Below are 22,639 nucleotides of genomic sequence, written 5' to 3' on the forward strand. Positions count from 1 at the left end.
AACATCCTTCTCTCACCGACTTGCTTAAGATCAAATTTCAATTGCTTCAAACCCCAATAATCTCTACTCTCCAACTCTAATGGCAAATGACATGCCTTTCCAAAGACTAACCGATAAGGAGTCATTCCTAATGGTGTTTTAAATGTTGTTCGATAGACCCATAATGCATCATTGAGCCTTCGAAACCAATCTTTTCTACTACGGCATACTACCCTTTCAATGATACCTTTGATTTCACGATTCACTCTTTCAACTTGCCCATTAGACTAGGGGTGATAGTAGCAGCAATCTTGTACTTCACATCATATTTTTCAAGCAACCACTTAAGCCATTTGTTCACAAAGTGAGAACCTTCATCACTAATAATAGCTCTTGGTGTCCCAAATCATGTAAACACATGCTAATGTAGTAATTACATGACTATCTTAGCATCATTTGTAGGGTATGCTTCAGTTTCAACCCACTTGGATACATAGTCCACAGCAACTAAGAAGTATTTGTTCCCATACGAAGAAGGAAATGGGCATAAGAAGTCAATGCCCCATACTCCAAATAATTCAATCTCCAAAATCATTATCAAGGGAATCTCATTCCTCCTTGATATATTTCCAATCCTTTGGAATTTATCATAGTTCTTCACATAAGCATAAGCATCTTTAAATAGTGTAGGCCAAAAGAAACCTGCTTGCAAAATCTTTGCTGCAGTCCGTGAACCACCAAAGTGTCCCCTACTTGGAGATGAATACAATGATACAAGATCTCAGCAATCTCATTTTCAGCTACACACTTTCAGATTATATTATCTACGCACTGTTTAAACAAAAAAGGATCCTCCCAAAAATAATACTGACTATCACGAATGAATTTTTTCCTTTGTTGGTATGTCATTTCTCGAGGAATTATTTGATAAACCATAATTTATACATATTTTTATCCTATGCTTAGTGCATTTATAGATGGTTTCTCCTTAGAATTGCTGAATTCGATGCTCCTAATCCTTTAATTTCATGTTTTATACTTATGTGAGCATATGAGAGTAAAAAGGGCGAGAAACAAGCCGAAAACAGAGAAGATGGACCTACATGGGAAATCAACACGGCCTAGACTTTCGCACACGAGCGTGTCACACGGTCGTGTCCCTTTGGCAGGATTGAATCACGACTTACACGGGTATACTACACACCTGTGCTTGTTAAATAGCCTTGACCATGGGCTAGAGTAATCGCACACGGGCGTGTCCCTGCCGAGCCCAAGTTTAGTCCAATCCGGAAAAAGCCAATTTTGGGGGCTCTGAGGCATTTGAAAGCCTATTTAAACACCTGAGGAGGCACTAGAAGAGGGGACGCAGAGTAGGAAGCAAGGAATTACTCAAGGATCAAGACTGAAGATCTCCCTTCAAGTTCCTTCAGGATTTTTGGGTTTTCTTATATTTTGTTATCTTTATACTTTTGAGATGTTTTCTTTCATAAGTATGAACTAAACCCCCCTAAATACCCAAGGGGAATGAAACCTAAGACGGATCTTGTTATTATTATCTGAATTGTATGATAAATATTTGACTTGTTCTTAATTATGTGTTCTTAATTCTTGTTTTGATATTCCAGGTTATTGATTCAGGTTAAGCTCTTATTCAGAGGAGGAATAGACCCTGTCTAAAAGTAAATTTGTCATAATTAAGCGGAGTTGATTGCACGCCTAGAGATAGAGTATTATGATTTTGCCGGATTAGGGTGAAACCTAATAAGGGAATCCATAGATCGAGTTAATGCAATTCTAGGATGTTAATTAGAAAGAGATTTCAATTATTCAACCTAGGGTTAGACATTATTAGTCTCGAGAGACATAATAATATAACTTCGGGATTTCTACGGATCAAGTCAAGTGAATAAATCGCCTGATTTAGAGTCAAATAACAAGTGAAATCTAGGTGGATTTTTCCTTAGGTATTGTCTTAATCAATCAAATTTTCCCAAAAGTATTTTCCAAAATTTTCTTTCCGTGCATTCTTAGTTAGTAATTAGTTTACACAACCAAACCTCTTAATTTTTAGGCTAGATAATAAAAAGGAAGTAAATACTAGTACTCGTAGTTCCTTTGAGGTAAATACTAGTACTAGTAGTTCCTTTGAGTTCGACAATTTGGTCTTGCTGAACTATACTACTATTCGATAGGTACACTTGCCTTAATCGTGATAATAAGTTAGTCTTAAGAACGATCCTTTCATAAATCTTTAAAACCTATCACAAATATCACGTATCAAGTTTTTGGCGCCGTTGCCGAGGAACTAGGATATTAGGAACACTCTATTTTTATTACTTTAGCCATTTTACTTTTATTACAATTTAAGTTTTTCTTTTCTTTTCTAATTCTTCATTTATTTCCTTCTGACAGGTTTTTCTAGTTTATGACAAAAAGAAACCCGTCAGGACCACTACTTTTTAACGGTGAGATCGACTGTATAGTTCGCAGAAACAGACAAGAAATAAGGCAAAGCTTACGATACACAGAGAAATAGCAAGAGGATGATACTTTAACCACAACTGAGGAGATGGCTGAAAACCAAGAAAATCTGCTACCTCCTGTTATTGCTGTTAATCAGAATCCTGCTCCGCGCACTATGCATGATTATGCTAAACCTTCTTTAACAAGAACTAAATGAAGCATAGTTAGACCTGCTGTAGCTACAAATACTTTTGAACTAAAACCTAACACAATTCAAATGATACAACAATTTGTTCAGTTTGATGGTTTGCAAGACGAAGATCCCAACGCTCACTTGGAAAATTTCTTAGAATTTTGTGACACTTTTAAAATAAATGGCATTTCTGATGATGCCATTCGCCTTCGGTTATTCCCTTTTTCATTGAGAAACAAAGCTAAACAGTGGTTGAACTCATTGCCACAGGGGTCAATCACTACTTGGGAACAAATGACCGAAAAGTTTTTATTAAAATATTTTTCACCGGCTAAAATAGCCAAATTACGTAATGATATCTCTTCTTTTGAGCAGATGGATTCAGAAACACTCTACGACGCATGGGAGAGATACAAGGACCTCTGGAGAAGATGCCCTCACCATGGGTTACCACCTAGTTACAGGTTCAAACCTTTCATAATGGCCTGAATCCTTCTACACGGCAGATGGTTGACGCAGTTGCTGGCAGAACCATCAATAATAAGACACCTGAAAATGCCTATGAATTTATAGAGGAGATGTCACTGAATAACTATCAATGGCAAGTCATGAGGGCAAAGCCAACGAAAACAACTGGCGTTTATAACATCGATTCGGTCACCATCCTCTCTAATCAGGTAGAACTCTTGAATAAGAAAATTGACGGTTTTCTTAGTTCTTCACAAGTCCACCCAGTAATGCAGTGTAAAGCAAATGGAGGTGGATCAAACAGTTCAGAATACCCACCTTATGGCCACAACATGGAGAACGAGCAGTTAAATTACATGGGTAACAATCCTCGATATCAAAACAATCCTTATAGCAATACTTACAATGTAGGTTGGAGGAACCACCCAAATTTTTCATGGAGAGGCCAAGGAAATCAGAGACCACCACCCCCTCCAGGCTTTCAGCAACCACTGTACCAGCAGGAGAAAAAGCCGAACCTTGAGGAGATGCTAACCAAATTTGTCTCAGTGTTAGAAACTCATTTTTAGAATACCGAGACGGCACTCAAAAATCAACAAGCATCAATCCAGGGGCTCGAAACTTAGATTTGACAGATCGCCAAGTTTATTTTTGAACAACCACAAGGTAGCCCACCAAGTAACACTAAACCCAACCAAAAAGAGCACGTGAAAGTAGTTACACTAACGAGTGGGAAAGTGTTAGCTGAATCTGAAAAGAAGCTACCACAAAAAGCTGACAGAAAGGAGGTTGAACCTAAAAATAATGACAACTTAATGCCAAGAGAATGTAAACCAAAAATCCCATACCCAGCAAAGTTGAAGAAAGACCGTATGGATGCACAGTTCAGTAAATTTCTTGAACTTTTTAAACAACTGCATATTAACTTACCTTTTGTTGAAGCTATATTATAGATACCTACATATGCAAAATTCTTAAAGGAGCTTCTAACAAACAAAAGGAAGTTTGAAGACTTATGTACAGTGGAGCTTAATGAAAAGTGCTCAGCCATACTCCAAAACAAACTGCCAACCAGACTGAAAGACCCAAGAAGTTTTACTATTCCCTATTTAATTGGTAGTTTGAATGTTGATAAAGCACTAGTTGATTTAGGCACTAGCATTAATTTGATCCCATATAAAATGTTTAAACAACTTGGTCTTGGGGAACCTAAACCCACTAGGATGAGTATTCAATTAGCTGATAGATCTGTTAAATATCCTAGGAGAATTATAGAGGACGTACTTGTAAAAGTAGATAAATTTATATTCCCTGTTGATTTCGTTATGCTTTACATGGATGAAGATGTTGAGGTGCCTTTAATTTTAGGTCGGCCATTTTTAGCCACTGCTAGAGCTATAATTGATGTGGGTGATGGTAAATTGGTACTTAGAGTAGGTGACAAAGAGATTATTTTCAAAATTTATGATGTCATGAGATTTTCTAGAGAACAAGATGACTGAAGTTATTTTATCGACTCTATTGATCATGCTACTCAAGATTCTTTTCAAGAAATCGCACACAAGGACACGATAGAACTGTGTCTCGCCCAAGGAGAGGGGATGGCTGATGATTCTGAAATAGGAGCCGAACTAAAATCCAATGAAACCTCCCCAAAACTAGCAGAATATGAGAGAATTAAGGTAAACAATAAACTTAAGCAAAAAACCTCTATTGACGAACCTCCTAAACTGGAACTTAAACAGTTGCCAAATGACTTGGAAAATGCATTCCTTGGAAATAATTCCACATTACCGGTAATTATTGCATCCAACTTGCAACCCAAGGAGAAAGAGGAATTGCTCCAAGTTTTGAGAGAGCATAAAAAGGCCATAGCTTGGAAAATTTCTGACATTAAAGCGATCAGCCCTTCTTTTTGCACCCGCAAATTTTTAATGGAAGATGAATATAAACCATGCGTGCAAGCCCGAAGACGACTGAACCCCAACATGAAGGAAGTTGTTAAAGCTGAGGTAATTAAACTTCTAGATGCTGGAATTATTTATCCTATTTCTGACAGTTCTTGGGTGAGTCCAGTGTAGGTTGTTCCTAAAAAGGAGGCATAATTGTTGTAGCCAATGATAAGAATGAATTAATCCTAACAAAGACAGTCACAGGTTGAAGAGTGTGCATTGATTATAGGAAGCTAAATGATGCCACGAGAAGAGACCACTTTCCCCTTTCATTCATTGACCAACTGTTGGAAAGATCGTCAGGACACATGTACTACTGCTTTTAGACTGACTCTCTGGTTATTTCCAAATCCCAATAGCTCCTGAAGATCAAGAAAAGACGACATCTATATGTCCATGCGGTACGTTTGCTTATCGTTGAATGCCTTTTGGATTATGTAATGCTCCTGCTACTTTTCAGCGTTGTATGATGGCCATTTTTGACGAACTCATAGAAGACGTCATGGAGGTATTTATGGATGATTTTTGGGTTTTCGGTAACTCTTTCCATCTTTTCCTAAAAAAATTAAAATGGGTGTTAATAAGATGTGAGGAAACAAACCTTGTGCTTAACTGGGAAAATGTCACTTTATGGTTCAAGAAGGTATTGTGTTAGGACATAAAATTTCTAGTAGAGGGTTGAGGTTGATAAATCTAAAATTGAAACCATTGAAAAACTACCTCCCCCTAATTTGGTTAAGGCTATTAGGAGCTTCTTAGGACATGCTGGGTTTTATAGAAGATTTATTAAAGACTTTTATAAAATAGATAAGCCTTTGACTAAATTACTAGAAAAAGATGTGCCTTTTAATTTCGATCGGGAGTGTTTAGAAGCATTCAATACTTTAAAGGATAAACTAACTAAAGCTCCAATTATAATTGCACCTGATTGGAATTCACCTTTTGAACTAATGTGCGATGCAAGTGATTTTGCAATAGGTGCAGTTTTGGGACAGCGAAGAGATAAACATTTTCAACCTATCTATTATCTAGCAGAACTTTGATAGCCGCACAAGAAAACTACACCACCACGAAGAAAGAGCTGTTAGCTGTGGTTTTTGCATTCAATAAATTTAGGTCATATTTAATATTGTCTAAAGTTGTCGTTAATACTGACCATTCCGCTCTTCACTACCTTTTGACTAAAACTGATGCAAAACCTCGACTCATTCGATGGATCTTATTATTGTAGGAATTTGACTTGGAGATTAAGGATAAGAAATGAGCTGAAAATCTTGCGGCTGACCATCTCTCCAGGCTTGAAAACTCAAGAACCAAAGAACCAGATGACATTGAAATAAATGATTCATTCCCTGAAGAACAATTTTTTGCTATATATGATTTTGAGGTACCTTGTTTTGCTGATATTGCAAATTTTTTAGCCGCTAACATTATCCCAACAGGGTTGACACATCAGCAAAAGAAGCGATTCTTCACTGATGTTCTTCACTGATGTGAAAAACTACTTCTGGGAAGACCCTTTTTCTTTTCCGTAAATGTGCAGATCAAATCATAAAGAGATGCGTCACAAGGATAGAAGCATTGAAAATCTTGGAACATTACCACTTAGGACCGACTGGAGGACATTACGGTGGAAATAAGACTGCACATAAAGTCCTCGAATCAGGTTTTTATTGGCCCACTCTATTCAAAGACGCCAACAGGTATGTTACTTCTTGCGACAAATGTCAAAGGACAGGTATATATCCAACCGCGATGAAATGCCTCAGACATATATGCTGTCATGTGAAATATTTGACGTTTGGGGTATCGACTTCATGGGTCCATTCCCTAGTTCATTCGGGAACAAATACATCTTAGTAGCTGTTGATTATATGTCCAAATGGGTAGAAGCCCAAGCTTTACCTACTAATTATGCTAGAGTAGTAGTACGATTCCTTAAGAAACTTTTCTCTCGATTTGGTACACCTAGAGCAATTATCAGTGATAGGGTTACTCACTTTTGTAACGCCCAATTTGACAAGACCCTCAAGAAATACGGAGTTCATCATAGAACAGCTACCCCTTATCACCCTCAAACTAGTGGCCAAGTCAAAGTAGCGAACTGAGAGCTTAAACGTATCCTAGAAAAAATAGTAGAATTAAACAGGAAGGATTGGTCGATGAAAGTAGATGATGCTTTATGGGCTTATAGAACTGCTTTTAAGAATCCCATGGGAACATCATCTTACAAACTTGTTTATGGGAAAAGTTGTCACCTACCGTTTGAGTTGGAACACAAGGCATTTTGGGCTATAAAATTTCTAAACCTTGACCCCAAACTTACGGGTCAAAATAGGTTGATGTGGTTGAACGAGATAGATAAGTGGCGAGCCAATGCATATGAAAATTCGCGCCTATATAAGGAAGCGATGAAGCACTGCCACGACGCCCTTTGAAGCAACGAAGGCAATTTGAAGTTGGAGATCTTGTCCTGCTATATAACTCGAGGCTCAAATTGTTTCTTGGAAAGCTTAAATTATGATGGTCAGGTCCTTTCGTAGTTCAAACTGTATTTCCATAAGTTATGGTAGAGATAAGTCATCCATCACAAGGCACTTTTAAGGTAAATGGACATCGTCTCAAAATGTATAACGGTGAGAATTTCGAAGACGATAAAGAGGAGCTACGGCTCCATAAAGTTACTTATATACACCTACAACATAAAGTCGAGCTTAGACTATAAATAAGCGCTTCTCGGGAGGCACCCCGAGCACTAACGGTGCTAGCTTCTTTAAATTTTAGTCTTTAACATTAAATTCACTAACTGAGTCACTGAACACAGGATTTTCAAAACCACTTGACCAAGCACACGGGCGTGCCGTAAGCCGTGCCCATACCATGGGATGAAACACGACTGTGCTCTGTGGTTGTGTGAAAACAGGGCAAAAATTTTTTCCACAACACGGGATATGATAAGTTGCCACGGCAGTACGACATGGCCGTGGGCGAAAATGCTAAAATAACATGGGCGTGCGATACGTTCATGTTTTAAAACCATGGGCAAACCTGTCAATTTAGCACGGGCATTTGACACGCCCGTGCCTAGCTCCGTGGACAACACTGTCACAATAACACGAGTGTGTTCCTGCATACACGGGCGTAGGAGAAGCGATCAAAGATTGACACAGCCATCAACATGATCGTGTAAACCAATGCGCCCAATTTCAAAAACCACGAAATGCACAGGCTGAAATGAAGGCACACGGGAGTGCCCCACGGCCGTGCCCCACGGCCGTGTTCCCCAATTTCTCTATAAACAACTACTATCTATTTTAGCTTTATATTTATATTTTGAAATTACTTTTTATTTCCTGATAATATATTTTATCTTGAGTTTTTACAATTTTTATTTTCGGCTATTTCATTTCGAGTAAATATGCTTTATTATATTTCCTAAAGAGTTCCTGATTTTATCACAGCCATAAAGAGCTCCAAAGCTCATCATCAAACAGGAACTAAAAACTCCAACGGCACAGGACTTATGGACTAATGAACCTCTACCACCACTATAATTTAAGATGATACATCAATCAAAGGGTCTTTAGAGGGTTGTAGTGAGGCTTGGTTAGGGGGGTGTGGTCATAATCTGAAAGAAAGGGTTAGAATTGAGATTGAATTAAAAATTTGCCTAACTAGAAAAAGAGTTAATCTTCACTTGCGTACAACAGAGCTTCTTCTCAGAATATGAAATTACAAATATGTATACATAGTTTTTTTTTTTAAGAATAAGTTAATAAATATAAACTAACTATTAAGAACAAAACATAGCTAAGCAATCCATTCAACTCAAATCTCGACAAAAATAGGGATTAATTTAGGGGATTTCAACAATAATGGGTTAAAGGTTAATATTAAGGGTAATACAAGAAATGGCTTGTTAGGCTCAAGAGGTTTTACTAGGGGTTAATCGTGGAGGTAGGCTTTTCATGGCATGAGTGGGTTAATCCTAAGTGCCTTAATCATTTTGATATATCAAATCAAATGGTGTGGTCTCGACATGCATAATCAAGCAAGTTCTAGAATAACAGTTCAATACTGACGCACTCAAAGCAATAATAAAAGTGAGCATGAAAGGATTAATAGATGCTCAAAAATCTCACAAAAATTTTGGCTTTTTGATGTTTAGACTCATGAATTCCAATTCAAAGTAATGCCTAGACTTGGGGAAACAACCTATAATTTTAAATTCTTAAAAATCAACTCATCATGCTTGATTCTCTAATGTATTAAAGTTTAAACAATCAATGCATAAATGCCTATGTTTTAATTCAAGATATATCAATCAAAATCATAAATCAATTAAAATTTATCCTAAATATGATATGAGAGGTTTTCAAGAGAACAAGGTAATTATTCAGGGATTTTTCTGATAATTAAATAAATACCCCCCACACTTAAGATGTACATTGCCCTCAATGTACAAAGATAGATATTAGAGTATAAAAATAAGATAGGAAGAGAAGTGAAACTTTCGGTATGATGAAATCCTAGAACTGGAGTTTTGGGGAGTGATCGGTTCGAGAGTGGAGGAGGATACTCCGGCGGTCGTAGAGGTTCATTAAGCCATAAGTCCTACACCAAAAGAATACTATATCTAATGGTAGCTATAGTCGTGGTCGAGCAAGACATGGCAGTCGTGGAGAACCTTTCCTAGTGGAGTTTTAGTTCCTACGTGATGATGAGCTTAAGAGCTCTATATAATTGTGATAAAATCATGAACTTTTTAGGGGATATTAGGGAGAATAATTACTCATAAAGAAAAACCAAAATTTATAATAAAATTCTAAAATCTGCTAAAAAATAAAAATAAAAAATAAAAAGTAGTTTGAATAAAAATTAAAAACATAAAATAATAAAATAAATATTTCTAAACATCTTCATTGTTGGATGGTTCGCAAGGTGGGACTGGCCATGAGATGTGGAGGTGCTGACAAATTTGTTGTACAGTAGCATCAATGTTGTCAAATTGTTGAACACATTGATGCTCGAATCGGGTGAGGCACTCAGAGATGTCAGCATATGAAGCCGCCGCATGAACTGGATGAGAGGGTGGTGGTGGCTGAGTCGGTGGGTCCTCGTGCTGTGGGGAGATATTATCAGGAATATCCTCGTAGGCCTCCTCCTCAGTAGATTGGGCGAGACGATACTAAGGAGGGTAGGTTCCTCGGCGCCTCTCGATCATCCTCATGCTAAGCATGCTCAAGATTCCTTATGGAGACATCTGGCCGATGAGGGTAAGGGATGATTCTTGGGCCGCGGTGTTGAGGAGCCTGAAGTGTCACGCCAGCCTAGTCATGTAGGGGCCAATGGAGATGACCCCCTTTCGATGCCGCTTCGTCTGGTGCTAAATCGCTAGGGCGATGAAATAGGCAAGGTCGATGACGTGCCCTTGCGACATGCACCATAAGAAGTAGACGCCGTGGATGTTGACGACGCCAGTGCTCTCTCACCTCCCTGTAATCATGTGAGCTAAAATAGCATGTAAATAGCTCAGGAATGGTGGGAGAACTGATGCCTTGGAGTGGCTAGGATTGTAGGAAGTCGTGCTAGGGGCCAAAGTGTGCTAACACTTCGAGGGAGAGAAATATATGTGGCGACTGAGAGCATGTAGTTCATTCTCCTCCCTGAACTCCTTTGTGTATAAGCCTAGTGCAGCACCAAATTTTGGGACGCTTAGCTGGCGGATTAATCCGCATAGGCGAAACTGGACCATGCCGAGATCATCGTACCACATCATTACGGTCTGAAGATGGAATATTGAGCATAGTTCCATCGTGAGCTCGAGGTATATCGGCTCAATAATCCCGAAGAACAGCTCCTAAGGGTCGATGGTTAGGAGAGCCCGAATCGCATCAGCCATCTAGACTTGTTCTATGACAGCCCAGTCGATGCAGCAGCCCACAATTAAGGGTCAGGCTCAAAGCATTTGGAAGAGCTCTTCTTGGGGCCTTCGTGGAAACTGTAGGAGAGGGTGACAAATTTCTGTGGTTGGACTCGCGGAAGATGACGCTCCCTTTCTCTTCTTCGAGGCTGGTATGGTGGTTTTCTTTCCTCTTGAAGATGACATTGAAAGCCTGTAATATAAAGAATAATAATAGGTAAACATATTTGAAGGGGAAGTAAACTATTTCAGCCAAGACTACTAATATGAAGCAAACTTAACCACAATAATAATGAGAATGAGAATAGAAATGTAATGCGTATAAGGTTTTCCTAGTCTCAATTTAACATAAATTGTATGGTAACTAACCTAGGAATGCAATTTAAATGATAAACATTGGCATGATAATACAATGAAAATAAGCATAGTAATGTCATGGATATGAAGTGTGCCTAACAACTTGATTTAATTCGAAATGTATAATAAAGAACCTAAAAATGCAAACTAAATGATAAAGTAATGAACAAAAATGAAAACTAATTCAAAAGTAATGGAGATTATTGTAATAATAAGCATTAATAATAAGTAAAATAGAAGTGAAAGTAGTAAACAAACGCTAAGGGAGAGAGATTGTGCTTTAAAAATGAAGTTGGAAGCAGCGCACGGGCGTGGTAGGGGGGACCATGTGGAGTTGCAGTGGCTAGGGTTAGGGTTTTTGAATGGAGAAGAAAGTGAATAGTGCAGGGTATGTATAGACTTTGGGGCACACGGCCATGACACACGCCCATGTTCCCCAATTTCAGCCCGTGTGATTCGCGAATTTCAAATTTGGGCACGTCTGACATTTAGTACACGCCCATGTTCCTCGGGCGTGTGGGTTTACACGGCCGTGTCACACGACCGTGTCTAGCTTCGTTCGCTTCTCCCATGCCCGTGTGTGCAAGCCCCACACCCGTGTTCATTTAACAGGTTCGACCACGGGTGTTAGACACGGGCATGTCACACGCCCGTGCTATTTTAATAGGTCCGTACACAGTTCATCCACACGGGAGTGTCGCACGCCTGTGTTATTTTGGCAGGCTCGACCACGGCCATGTCACACGGACGTGGCGTTTTATCGCCGCCCATGTTGGGGAATTCTTTTCCCCTGTTTTCACACGGCCTTAGGCACGCCCATGTGCTTGGCCGTGTCTCTATGGAAACACTTGTATTCAAGATTTCTATTAGTAGGTTAGGAGCTAAATACCAAAATTTAAAGAAATTAATAATGTTAGTACTCTGGTTGCCTCCCAAGAAGCGCTTATTTATAGTCTAAGCTCGACTTACCTCTTCAGCGAATGGTCATGGTGGTTTGAGGAGTTTATACTCCTTATTCCTGCTATCAATCTCATCAAAATAAGGTTTTAATCGGGTGTTGTTTACCTTAAAAGTGTCGAACTTGGGATGACTCACCTCCACCGTACCGAATGGAAAAATACTGAGTACCATAAGAGGGATTTCCTCATTCGGTGTGGTAGTGATAATGTGGGGATCTGCGGCATCTAATAAGACCTTATCACCAACCTTAAGTTGATTTGGAAAGGTATTGAACTCTTTCTGGCGTAATTTTGGTTTATCGTATGTTTTTGGTTTAGTGTTCGCCATTCGTCTAGCTCCTCTATCCGTAGCCTTCATTCTTCATGAATGTGTCCTCTATTATTGCTGGAACATGGCTCGTGAACTTCTTTGAAACTCAACTTCTGCAAAATAGGTTCTGTCATATTGCCAGCTTTAGTAGACTGGTGTGGACCATTACCTTCAATGTTCGATGTGATGCCAAAATTACGAGCTTGAAGGGTGATCGTTTCGTCTCCCACAAGAAGTGTAAGCTCACCTGTGCCAACATCAATAATTGTTTTAGTAGTTGCTAAAAAGGGCCTCCCTAAAATCAAAGGGGTGTTATTATCCTCTTCTATGTCTAGAACAATAAAGTCAACGGGAAATATGAACTTATCTACTTCCACTAGTACATCTTCAATAATACCCCTAGGAAATCTTATAGCTTTATCTGCCAATTGAATGCTCATCCTAGTTTGTTTAGGTTTCCCAAGACCTAGTTGCTTAAACATTTTGTAAGGCATGACGTTAATACTAGCCCCTAAATCAGCTAATGCATGATTTATATCTAAACTACCAATTAAGCAGGGAATTGTAAAACTCCCTGGATCTTTTAATTTGTGGGGTAGCTTATTCTGTAGAATAGCTGAGCAGACTGCGTTTAGCTCTATATGTGACGCTTCATCCAACTTCCGCTTATATACTAAAAGCTTTTTTAAAAATTTCATTGCATTCGGCATCTGTGACAGAGCATCAATAAACAGTAAGTTAACATGTAATTTTTTCAAAAGTTGAAGGAATTTACCGAATTTTTCGTCCGAAGGGTCTTTCCTTGTTGCGTTAGGGTATGGGACACGAGGTTTATGTTCTTCATTCACCGTTTATTTATGACTTACCTCACTTTTACCTTTGCTCACCACAGTTTCTTGCATCAATTCTGGCTCAGGCGCAATGAATCCTTCCTTATCTTAAGTACTAATTGTGTTGAGGTGTTCCCTTGGGTTAGGTTCAGTATTACTTGGTAAGCTACCTTGTGGTCATTCGGAGATTATTTTGGATAGCTAGCCTATCTGAGTTTCGAGTCCTTGGATCGATGCTTGTTGATTTTTAAGTCCTGTCTCGGTATTTTGGAAACTTGTTTCTAACACCAAGATGAATTTAGAGAGCATCTCCTCAAGGTTCGGTTTCTTCTCTTGTTGATAAAGTGGCTGTTGAAGACCCTGAGGATTTTGTGGCTTTCGATTCCCTTGACCACCCAGGAGAAATTTGGGTGGTTCCTCCAACCTGCATTACTGTATGGGTTATTTTGAGATCTAAAGTTATTGTTACCCATATAGTTGACTTGTTTCTCTTCGGTTGTAGGATTGAAGGATTGATATTTTGTATGCACACCTCCTTCACTTGTGTCACACCTCATTACTAGAAGTACCTGCGTAGAACCAAGTAAACCATCAATCTTTTTATTGAGAAGTTCTACTTGATTTGACAACATAGTAACTGAGTCGACGTTATAAACACCTGCTGTTTTTGTTGGCTTAGTCCTCATAACTTGTCACTGATAGCTATTTAGTGACATTTCTTCAATAAGTCCATAAGCCTCTTCAGGTGTTTTGTTGTTGATGGTTCCTCCAGCAGCTGCGTCAATCATCTATCTTGTCGAGGGATTCACACCATTGTAGAACGTTTGAATTTGCAGCCATAGAGGTAACCCATGGTGAGGGTACCTTCGCAATAGATCCTTGTATCTCTCTCATGTATTGTAAAGTGTTTCTAAGTCCATCAGCACAAAAGAAGAGATATGGTTACGTAACTTAGCCGTTTTAGCCGGCGGAAAATATTTTAGTAAAAATTTTTCGGTCATTTGTTCCCAAGTAGTGATAGACCCTCGTGGTAACGAGTTCAACCACTGTTTAGCTTTGTTTCTCAGTGAAAAAGGGAATAACCGAAGGTGAATGGCATTATCAGAAATGCCATTAATTTTGAAAGTGTCGCAAAATTCCAGAAAATTCTCCAAGTGAGTGTTGGGATCCTCATCCTGCAAACCATCAAACTGAACAAACTGCTATATCATCTGAATTGTGTTAGGTTTCAGTTCGAAATTATTCACAACAATAGCAGGTCTAACTATACTTGACTCATTTCCTGTTAAAGAAGGTTTAGCATAGTTATACATAGTCATCATCAAGACTGAAGATCTCTTCTCAATTTCCCCTTCAGGAGTTTTGGGTTTTCTTTATGTTTTGTATTCTTTATTTTTCTGAGATGTTTTCTTATTTAGTTATGAACTAAATCCCCTAAATACCTAAGGGGAATGAAACCTAACACAAATATTGTTATTATTTTTTGAATTGTATGATAAATATTTAACTTGTTCTTAATTATGTGTTCTTAATTCTTGTTTTGATATCCCAGGATACTGATTCAAGATAAGCTCTTATTCAAAGGAGGAATAAACCCTGTCTAAGAGTACATTTGTCATAATTAAGCAGAGTTGTTTGCTCGCCTAGACATAGGGTGACAAGATTTTGCCGGATTAGGGTGAAACCTAATAAGGGGATCCATATATTGAGTTAATGCAACCCTAGGGTGTTAATTAGAGAAAGGTCTCAATTATTCAATCTAGGGATTAGACGTTATTAGTCTTGAATAGGGATAGTAACATAACTTAGGGATCTCTACGGAACAAGTTAAATGAATAAATCATTTGATTCAGAGCCAGAATAACAAGTGCAGTCTAGGTGGATTTTTCCTTAGGTATTGTCTTAATTCAATCAATTTTCCCAAAAGCAATTCCCTAATTCTATTCTGTGTGAGTTCTTAGTTTAGATAATTAGTTAGTTAAAACAAAACCTTTTTATTCCTAGGCTAGATAATAAAAAGACAGTTATTACTAGTACTTTTAGTTCCTTTGGGTTCGACAATTCGGTCTTGCTAAAACTTTACTATTGTTCGATAGGTACACTTGCCTACATCGTGATAATAGTTAGTTTCAAGAACGATTAATTATAAATATTTAAAACCTATCACGAAATCACGCGATCAAGTTTTTGGCGCCATTTTCGGGGAACTAAAATATTAGGAACACTCAATTTTTATTACTTTAGCCATTTATTTCTTGCAATCTAATTTTATTTTTAATTTTATTCTAATTTACTAATTTTCTTTTTCCTTCTTCTGGCAAGTTTTTATAGTTTATAACTAGAAGAAACCCGTCAGGACCACTACTTTTTGACTGTGAAATCGACCGTACAGCTCGCAGAAACCAAAGAGAAATAAGGCGAAGCCTAAGATACACTTAGAACGAGCAAGAAGACGATACTCAACCCCCAACCGAAGAGATGATGAAAACCAAGACAATCAGCTACCTCCTGCAATTGCGGTTAATCAAAATCCTGCTCCACGCACTATGTATGATTATGCTAAACCTTCTTTAACTGGAACTGAATCAAGCATAGTTAGACCTGCTGTAGCTACAAATACTTTTGAACTGAAACCTAACACAATTCAAATGATACAATAGTTTGTTTAGTTTGATGGTTTGCCGGATGAAGATCCCAACGCTCACTTAGCAAACTTTTTGGAAATATGTGATACATTTAAAATTAATGGCATTTCTGACGATGACATTCGTCTTTAGTTATTCCCTTTCTCATTGAGGAACAAAGCTAAATAGTGGTTGAACTCGTTACCGCGAGGGTTAATTACTACTTGGGAACAAATGACCGAGAAATTTTTACTGAAATATTTTTCGCCTACTAAAACGGCTAAATTACGTAATGATATCTCTTCTTTTGTGCAGATGGATTTAGAAACACTCTACGATGCATGGGAGAGATACAAGGACCTTTTGAGAATGTGCCTTCACCATGGGTTACCACTTTGGCTTCAAGTTCAAACATTCTATAATAGCCTGAATCTTTCGACTCGACAAATGGTTGACGCAGTTACTAGCGGAACCATCAATAATAAACACTTGAAAATGCTTATGAGTTCATAGAGGAGATGTCATTGAATAACTATCAGTTACAAGTCATGAGGACAAAGCCAATGAAAATAGCCGGTGTTTATAACGTAAATTCGGTCACCATGCTCTCTAATCTGGTAGAACTCTTGAATAAAAAATTGATGGTTTTCTTAGTTCTTCATAGTTTGACCCAGTAATGAAGTGCGAAGCAAGTGGAGGTGGAACAAGGCATTCGGAATACCAACCTTATGGCCACAACATGGATAACGAGTAATTAAATTACATGGGTAATAATCCTCGACCTCAAAACAATCCATATAGTAACACTTATAATGCAGGTTGGAGAAACCATCCAAATTTCTCATGGGGAGGCCAAGGAAATCAGCGACCACCTCCGGGCTACCAACAGCCACCCTATCAACAGGAAAAGAAACCGAACCTTGAAGAGATGCTCACAAAGTTTATCTCGGTATCAGAAACCCGTTTTTAGAACACCGAAACGGTACTTAAAAATCAACAAGCGTCAATCCAAGGGCTCAAAACTCAGATAGGCCACCTTTCTAAACTAATCTCTGAACGACCACCAACTAGCTTGCCAAGTAATACTGAACCTTACCCAAGGGAATAGCTCAATGTGATTAATGTTCAAAATGAAGAAGGATTTGTTGAGCCTGAGCCAGAATCGAGGCAAGAAACGATGGTAAGCAAAGGTAAAGGTGAGGTAGATTATAATAAAAACAAACCAGTGACTGTCGAATATAAACCTCGTGTGCCATACCCCAACGTGACAAGCAAAGACCGCTCAGATGAACAATTTGGTAAATTCCTTAAACTCTTAAAAAAATTACACATTAACTTACCGTTTATTGAAGCTCTATCGCAGATGCCAAACGTAATGAAATTTTTAAAGGAGCTTTTAGCAAATAAGCGGAAGTTGGACGAGGCATCACATGTGGAGCTAAACACAGTGTGCTCAGCTATTCTTCAAAATAAGCTACCGAACAAATTAAAAGATCCAGGTAGTTTTACGACTCCTTGCTTAATTGGTAGTTTAGATGTTAATAATGCATTAGCTGATTTAGAGGCTGGTATCAACCTCATGCCTTACAAAATGTTTAAGCAACTAAGTCTCAGGAAACCCAAACAGACTAGGATGAGCATTCAATTAGTAGATAAAACTATAAGACTCCTTAGGGGTATTATTGAAGATGTGCTAGTTAAAATCGATAAATTTATATTTCCCGTTGACTTCATTATTCCAGACATAGAGGAAGATAGCAACACTCCTTTAATTCTAGGAAGGCCCTTTTTAGCAACTACTAAAACAATTATTGATGTTGGCATAGGTGAACTCACACTCCATGTGGGAGACGAAACAATCACCCTTCAAGCTAGCAATTCCGACAACACATTGGAAATTGAAGGTGATCATCTAAACCATTCTACTAAAACTGACAATATGGTGTAACCGTCTTTGCAGGAAATGAGTCTGAAGGAAGTACATGAGCCATTCTCAAGCAATAGTAGAGGACCTATTTATGAAGATTGAAGGCTGCAAATCGAGGAGCAAGATGAATGGCGGACGCATAAATCGAAAACACCTGACAAACCGAATCTACAACAGAACGAGCTCAATACCTTTCCAAATCAACTTAAAGTTGGAGATAAAGTCTTATTAGATGCTGCATATCCCCACATTGTCGCTACCACACCGAATGAAGAAAAACCTCTTATGGTACTAAGCATTTTCCCATTCGATACGGTCGAGGTGAGTCATCCCAAGTTCAGCACTTTTAAGGTAAACAACACCCATTTAAAACCTTATTTTGATGAGATTGATAGCAGGAATGAGGAGTATAAACTCCTCAAACAACCATGATCATTCAGCGAAGAGGTAAGTCGAGCTTAGACTATAAATTAGCGCTTCTCGGGGGGCGACCCGAGCACTAACTGTATTAACTTCTTTAAAATTTAGTCTTCAACACCTAACTTACTAATAGAGCTCTTAAATAACAGGTTTTCCATAGAGACACTGCCAAGCACACGGGCGTGCTTAGGGCCGTATGAAAATAGGGAAAAAGATTTCCTCAACACGGGCTACGATAAAATGCCACGGCCGTGCGACATCGCTGTGGTCAAACCTGCCAAAACAACACGGGCGTGCGACACGCCCGTGTGAAAGAACCGTGGGTGAACCTATTAAAACAATACGAGCGTGCGACACGCCCGTGTCTAGTACCCGTGGTCGAACCTGTTAAGTTAACACGGGCGTAGGAGAAGCGAACAAAGCTAGACACGGTCGTACGACACGGTCGTGTGCACCCAAATGCCCAAGGTACACAGGCTTGGGGCAAATTTTAGATGCAATCAAATAGGAAAAACATGAAACACATGGGCAAAAAATGGGGAACACGAGCGTGTGCCTTTGTCGTGTACCCCAAAATCTATAAATACCCTGCACTATTCACTTTTTTCCCCATTCAAAAACCCTAACCCTAGCCGTTGCAAGTTACAAAGCCTCCCTGTCACGCCCGTGCGCTGCCTTCAACTCTATTTTTGACTCCTGATTTCTCTTCCTTAGCGTTTGTTTACTCTTTTCACCTCTATTCTACTTACATTTAATTTTTATTTTTAAAATAATCTTTATTTTTCTCTTACTATTTCCATTTTGTTCATTATTTCTGCATTATTAGATTATTTATCATACATTTCATGTTAAATCGAGTTGTTAAAGCCTCACTCTTTTGTCATACACATGCCATTACTATGCCCATTCTCATGCCATTACAATGATAATGTCACGAAATTATGCTGGTTATGTTTGGTTAATATTAATAGTTGTAGCTGAAATTCTGATTTTTATTTGAAATTTGTCTTTATTTTAAGTTTATCATCCCTCAAGATGAATTAATGGTTTTGATTGCAGGTACCATGTCGTCTTCATGAGGAAAGAAAACCGTCGTACCTGCTTCGAAGAAGAGGAAGGGAACATCATCTTCTGCGGGTCCAACCATGAAAATTCGTCACCCTCTCCTGTAGTTCCCCCGAGGGCCCCAAGAAGAACTTTTCCAAATACTTCGGGCTCGAGCTTTAATTTCGGGCCGCTGCATCGACTGGGCTACCGTAGAACAAGTTCAGTTGGCTGATGCGATTCAGGCCCTACTAACCACCGACCCCAAGGAGCTGTTCTTTGGGATCATCGAGCCAACATACCTCTAGCTCACGATGGAACTATGCTCAACGTTCCATCTTCAGACTGTAATGGCAAACTACGATGATCCCGGGACAGTCCAATTTTGCCTAGGTGGATTAATCTGCCAGCTAAGCGTCCTAGAGTTCAGTGCTGCACTTGGCTTATAAATGAAACAGTTCAAGGAGGAGAACGAACTACATGCTCTCACTCGCCACATACACTTCTCTCATTCGAAGTGCTGGCACACTTTGGCCCCTGGCGCTGCCTCCTACAATCCTAGCCGCTCCAAGGAATCAATTCTCCCACCATCCATGAGGTACTTACACGCTATTTTGGCTCACACGATTACAGGAAGGCGAGAGAGCACCGGTGTCATCAACACTCACGACGCCTACTTTTTATGGTGCATGTCTCACGGCAAGTCATTGACCTTGCCTATTTCATCGCCCTCAAGATTCAGCACCATACGGAGTGGCATAGGAAGGGGGTCATCTCCATTGGCCCCTATGTTACTCGGTTGGCTTGACACTTCGGGCTCCTCAGCACTGCAGCCCAAGAATTATCCTTAACCCTCATTGGCCAGATGTCTCCACAAGGCATCTCGAGCATGCTTAGCATAAGGATGATCAAAAAGCACTGATGAACCTACCCTTCTCAATATCGTCTTGCCCAATCTATCGAGGAGGAGGCCTACAAGGACATTCCTGATGATGTCCCTCCGTAGCACGAGGACCCACCATCCCAGCCACCACCACCCTCTCGTCCAGTTCATGAAGTGGCTTTATATGCTAACATCTCTAAACACCTCACTCGGTTCGAGCAGTAGTGTTTTCAATGATTTGACAACATTGATGCCACTCTACAGTAGATTTGTTAGCAGCTCCACATCTCATCGCCAATCTCACCTCGCGAACCATCCAACGATGAAGATGTTTAAAAAAATTTATTTATTATTTTATGTTTTTAATTTTTATTAAAGCTACTTTTTATTTTTATTAGATTTTAGAATTTTATTTTTAATTATCAATTTCGGTTATTTCTTTATGAGTAATTATTCTTCCTAATATCCCCTAAAAAGTTCCTGATCTTATCACAGTTATATAGAGCTCTTAAGCTCATCATCGCATAGGAACTAAAAACTCCACCGGGAAAGGTTCTCCACGACTGCCATGTCCTGATCGACCACGACCATAGCTACCACTAGATATAATATTCTTTTGGCATAGGACTTATGGACTAATGAACCTCTACCATCGCTAGAGTATCCTCCTCCACTCTCGCATCGATTACTCTTCAAAGCTCCAGTTCGAGGAATTCATCATACAGGAAGTTTCACTTCTCTTCCTATCTTATTTTTATATTCTAATATCTAGCTTTGTACATTGAGGGCAATGTACATCTTAAGTGTGGGGGGATATTTATTTCATTATCAAAAAAATCCCTGAATGACTGCCTTGTTCTCTTGGAAAGCTCTCATATCTTATTTAGGATAAATTTTGATTGATTTATGATTTTGATTGATATATCTTGAACTAAAACATAAGGATTTATGAATTGATTGTTTAAACTTTAAGACATTAGAGAATCAAGCATGATAAGTTGATTTTTAAGAATTTAAAATTTTAGGTTGTTTCCCTAAAGTTAGGTATTACTTTGAGTTAGAATTCTCAAGTTTTAAACATCAAAAACCCATAATTTTTGTGAGATTTTTGAGCCTTTTGAGCATCTATTAATTCTGTCATGCTCACTTTTATTATTGCTTTGAGTGCGTTAATATCGAACTATTATTCTAGAACTTGCTTGATTATACATGTCAAAACCACACCAATTGATTTGATATGTCAAAATGATTAAGGCACTTAGGATTAACCCACTCATGCGATGAAAAGTCTACCTCCACGATTAACCCCTAGTAAACCCCCTTGAGCCTAACAAGCCATTTCTTGTATTACCCTTAATATTAACCCTTAACCCACTATTGTTGAAATCCACTAAAGTAATCCCTATTTTTGTCGAGATTTGAGTTGAAGAAATTACTTAGCTATGTCTTTTTCTTAATAGTTAGTCTATGTTTTTTAAAATGTTCTTAAAAAAAATGTATACACAGTAGTAATTCTATATTCTAAGAAGAAGCCCTGTTGTACGCAAGTAATGATTAACCCTTTTCCTAGTTAGGCAATTTTTCAATTCAATCTCGATTCTAACCCTTTCTTTCAGCTTGTGACCACACCCCCTAATCAAGCCTCGTTACAACCTTCTAAAGACCTTTTGATTGATGTTTCATCTCAATTTATAGTTGTGGAGATTTGATTGTCATGCAAGCCTATGGTAATGACTTTTCATCATTGACTATTGAGTGCTTCATGTATTGTCCTTAAACACCTCGAGTGATTTGAGTGAATCTTTAGTGAGTATGTGAAACTTTGTGATATTCTAAATCAAAGGTAATTACTTAGATGAGGGAAGACACCTATGTTTACATGATTAAAAACTCAACTTGGAATGTTTGAAACTTTTATGTTCTTTTAGTTGAATTCTCAATGTATGATTACCTATGGATTAATTTGAGATATTATCAATAGAAATTATCAGTTGAGAAGAATATATTTTGATTATAACTTGAGAATTTTGCTTGAGGACAAACAAATGCTTAAGTATGGGGGTATTTGATAAACCGTAATTTATACATATTTTTACCCCATGTTTAACGCGTTTTATGGATGATTTCCCATTAGAATTGGTGAATTTGATGCTCCTAATGCTTTAATTTCATGTTTTATACTTAGGAGAGCATAGGAGAATGAAATGAATGAGAAACGGGCAAAAAACGGAGAAAATGGGCCAAAGTATGAAATCAACACAGCCTGGATTTCCTCACACAGGCAACCCACACGGTCGTGTCAATTTG

At 38.6% G+C, this 22,639-nt stretch overlaps 2 non-coding genes across 2 annotated transcripts; both read right to left on the reverse strand.

The window, feature by feature from the left end:
- Nucleotides 1-2,977: 2,977 nt before the first annotated feature.
- On the reverse strand, nucleotides 2,978-3,084 carry LOC128294974 (small nucleolar RNA R71). The gene has a single exon (XR_008285281.1). It is a non-coding gene; the product is annotated as a small nucleolar RNA R71 (small nucleolar RNA).
- Nucleotides 3,085-16,340: 13,256 nt separating this feature from the next.
- LOC128294227 (small nucleolar RNA R71) lies at nucleotides 16,341-16,447 on the reverse strand. Its single transcript, XR_008284541.1, has one exon. It is a non-coding gene; the product is annotated as a small nucleolar RNA R71 (small nucleolar RNA).
- Between the last annotated feature and the right edge of the window lie 6,192 nt (nucleotides 16,448-22,639).

This window comes from Gossypium arboreum, chromosome 6, assembly GCF_025698485.1.
Source record: "Gossypium arboreum isolate Shixiya-1 chromosome 6, ASM2569848v2, whole genome shotgun sequence".
Lineage (NCBI taxonomy): Eukaryota > Viridiplantae > Streptophyta > Magnoliopsida > Malvales > Malvaceae > Gossypium > Gossypium arboreum.